Here is a 4,086-nt window from a genome sequence, read left to right as displayed (position 1 = left end):
TACGATACTTGTACCGTTTACCGTTGGCTACCTGGTAGACGGTTTTTTTTTTTTTTATCTCGAAGTTTGAGAGCTTTTTTAATTTTTTCCACAAAAACGAGCACGTGAACGCCAATTTTCGTCTATACGATTCTTATGCAGTTTTATATTCTCTACACGGTCCACTGATCGTTTTATTTTTTTGTCGAATTTTGAGAATTTTTTTTTTTTTTTCTCGAAAACGAGCTCGACGACCTGCACTTTTGACGACGCCATCGTGTTCCCCGGATTTTTTCCTGCAAGATAGCGTGTCTATTTTTTGTCCTACGACGATTTTTGACGCCGGAGCGGTGTTTCGGAGCAAAGCGGACTTAGAAACTTTCGCGCGTCGACCGCCGGACCGATCGCTCCAGGCTGTTTTTCGTCAATAACTCGAAAACGAGCACGGTAACGCTCGTTTTCGCCCGTACGATACTTGTACCGTTTACCGTTGGCTACCTGGTAGATGGTTTTTTTTTTTTTATCTCGAATTTTGAGAGCTTTTTTAACTTTTTTCTCAAAAACGAGCACGTGAACGCCAATTTTGGTCTATACGATTCTTATGCAGTTTTAGATTCTCTACACGGTCCACTGATCGTTTTATTTTTTTGTCGAGTTTTGAGAATTTTTTTTTTTTTTTCTCGAAAACTAGCTCGACGACCTGCACTTTTGACGACGCCATCGTGTTCCCCGGATTTTTTCCTGCAAGATAGGCTGGCGATTTTTTGTCCTACTCCCATATTCGTGTCTTTTTGCTTAACGAAATCTTCTATATACTAATAACTTTTTAATAAAAAAACGTGCGACGGCAAAATCCGTCTTAGAGTCACTGGGGTGGTGACATGACAAAATATGTTAAGATCAGCCGCCCCTATGCGTAAAGTATGTCGTTTTTCCATTTTTTCACCCCGGAGCGACACCAACATTGTGTTGCAATTTTAAACCGCGCGGTTAAACGGCGGGCCAAACAGTCGGTGGTTTATGCAACAGCAACCATCAAACTAGTAGGAGAATACACGCCCGTGATAGTATAGGAGATTCCCACTGTCCCTATCTTTTTTTTTATCTCGGACATATATATACCGGCTTATCGTCAATAACTCGAAAACCAGCACGTTAAGGCCAATTTTGGTCTATACGATTCTTATGCAGTTTTAGATTCTCTACACGGTCCAATGATCGTTTTATTTTTTTGTCGAATTTTGAGAATTTTTTTTTTTTTTTCTCGAAAACGAGCTCGACGACCTGCACTTTTGACGACGCCATCGTGTTCCCCGGATTTTTTCCTGCAAGATAGGGTGGCGATTTTTTGTCCTACGACGATTTTTGACGCCGGAGCGATGATTCGGAGCAGAGCGGACTTAGAAACTTTCGCGCGTCGACCGCCGGACCGATCGCTCCAGGCTGTTTTTCGTCAATAACTCGAAAACGAGCACGGTAACGCTCGTTTTCGCCCGTACGATACTTGTACCGTTTACCGTTGGCTACCTGGTAGACGGTTTTTTTTTTTTTTATCTCGAAGTTTGAGAGCTTTTTTAATTTTTTCCACAAAAACGAGCACGTGAACGCCAATTTTCGTCTATACGATTCTTATGCAGTTTTATATTCTCTACACGGTCCACTGATCGTTTTATTTTTTTGTCGAATTTTGAGAATTTTTTTTTTTTTTTCTCGAAAACGAGCTCGACGACCTGCACTTTTGACGACGCCATCGTGTTCCCCGGATTTTTTCCTGCAAGATAGCGTGTCTATTTTTTGTCCTACGACGATTTTTGACGCCGGAGCGGTGTTTCGGAGCAGAGCGGACTTAGAAACTTTCGCGCGTCGACCGCCGGACCGATCGCTCCAGGCTGTTTTTCGTCAATAACTCGAAAACGAGCACGGTAACGCTCGTTTTCGCCCGTACGATACTTGTACCGTTTACCGTTGGCTACCTGGTAGATGGTTTTTTTTTTTTTTATCTCGAATTTTGAGAGCTTTTTTAACTTTTTTCTCAAAAACGAGCACGTGAACGCCAATTTTGGTCTATACGATTCTTATGCAGTTTTATATTCTCTACACGGTCCACTGATCGTTTTATTTTTTTGTCGAATTTTGAGAATTTTTTTTTTTTTTTCTCGAAAACGAGCTCGACGACCTGCACTTTTGACGACGCCATCGTGTTCCCCGGATTTTTTCCTGCAAGATAGCGTGTCTATTTTTTGTCCTACGACGATTTTTGACGCCGGAGCGGTGTTTCGGAGCAGAGCGGACTTAGAAACTTTCGCGCGTCGACCGCCGGACCGATCGCTCCAGGCTGTTTTTCGTCAATAACTCGAAAACGAGCACGGTAACGCTCGTTTTCGCCCGTACGATACTTGTACCGTTTACCGTTGGCTACCTGGTAGATGGTTTTTTTTTTTTTTATCTCGAATTTTGAGAGCTTTTTTAACTTTTTTCTCAAAAACGAGCACGTGAACGCCAATTTTGGTCTATACGATTCTTATGCAGTTTTATATTCTCTACACGGTCCACTGATCGTTTTATTTTTTTGTCGAATTTTGAGAATTTTTTTTTTTTTTTCTCGAAAACGAGCTCGACGACCTGCACTTTTGACGACGCCATCGTGTTCCCCGGATTTTTTCCTGCAAGATAGGGTGGCGATTTTTTGTCCTACGACGATTTTTGACGCCGGAGCGATGATTCGGAGCAGAGCGGACTTAGAAACTTTCGCGCGTCGACCGCCGGACCGATCGCTCCAGGCTGTTTTTCGTCAATAACTCGAAAACGAGCACGGTAACGCTCGTTTTCGCCCGTACGATACTTGTACCGTTTACCGTTGGCTACCTGGTAGACGGTTTTTTTTTTTTTTATCTCGAAGTTTGAGAGCTTTTTTAATTTTTTCCACAAAAACGAGCACGTGAACGCCAATTTTCGTCTATACGATTCTTATGCAGTTTTATATTCTCTACACGGTCCACTGATCGTTTTATTTTTTTGTCGAATTTTGAGAATTTTTTTTTTTTTTTCTCGAAAACGAGCTCGACGACCTGCACTTTTGACGACGCCATCGTGTTCCCCGGATTTTTTCCTGCAAGATAGCGTGTCTATTTTTTGTCCTACGACGATTTTTGACGCCGGAGCGGTGTTTCGGAGCAGAGCGGACTTAGAAACTTTCGCGCGTCGACCGCCGGACCGATCGCTCCAGGCTGTTTTTCGTCAATAACTCGAAAACGAGCACGGTAACGCTCGTTTTCGCCCGTACGATACTTGTACCGTTTACCGTTGGCTACCTGGTAGATGGTTTTTTTTTTTTTTATCTCGAATTTTGAGAGCTTTTTTAACTTTTTTCTCAAAAACGAGCACGTGAACGCCAATTTTGGTCTATACGATTCTTATGCAGTTTTAGATTCTCTACACGGTCCACTGATCGTTTTATTTTTTTGTCGAATTTTGAGAATTTTTTTTTTTTTTTCTCGAAAACGAGCTCGACGACCTGCACTTTTGACGACGCCATCGTGTTCCCCGGATTTTTTCCTGCAAGATAGGGTGGCGATTTTTTGTCCTACGACGATTTTTGACGCCGGAGCGATGATTCGGAGCAGAGCGGACTTAGAAACTTTCGCGCGTCGACCGCCGGACCGATCGCTCCAGGCTGTTTTTCGTCAATAACTCGAAAACGAGCACGGTAACGCTCGTTTTCGCCCGTACGATACTTGTACCGTTTACCGTTGGCTACCTGGTAGACGGTTTTTTTTTTTTTTATCTCGAAGTTTGAGAGCTTTTTTAATTTTTTCCACAAAAGCGAGCACGTGAACGCCAATTTTCGTCTATACGATTCTTATGCAGTTTTATATTCTCTACACGGTCCACTGATCGTTTTATTTTTTTGTCGAATTTTGAGAATTTTTTTTTTTTTTTCTCGAAAACGAGCTCGACGACCTGCACTTTTGACGACGCCATCGTGTTCCCCGGATTTTTTCCTGCAAGATAGCGTGTCGATTTTTTGTCCTAGCTCAATTATTAAGGAAGTTACGGTTTCTTGATTTTTCGGTATGTTCGAACTGGTCTTTTAGGCGGGCGCTCGGT

This window comes from Colletes latitarsis, unplaced genomic scaffold (genome assembly GCF_051014445.1).
Source record: "Colletes latitarsis isolate SP2378_abdomen unplaced genomic scaffold, iyColLati1 scaffold0041, whole genome shotgun sequence".
Taxonomy (NCBI): Eukaryota; Metazoa; Arthropoda; class Insecta; order Hymenoptera; family Colletidae; genus Colletes; species Colletes latitarsis.
Note: the sequence above shows the minus strand (reverse complement) of the source record.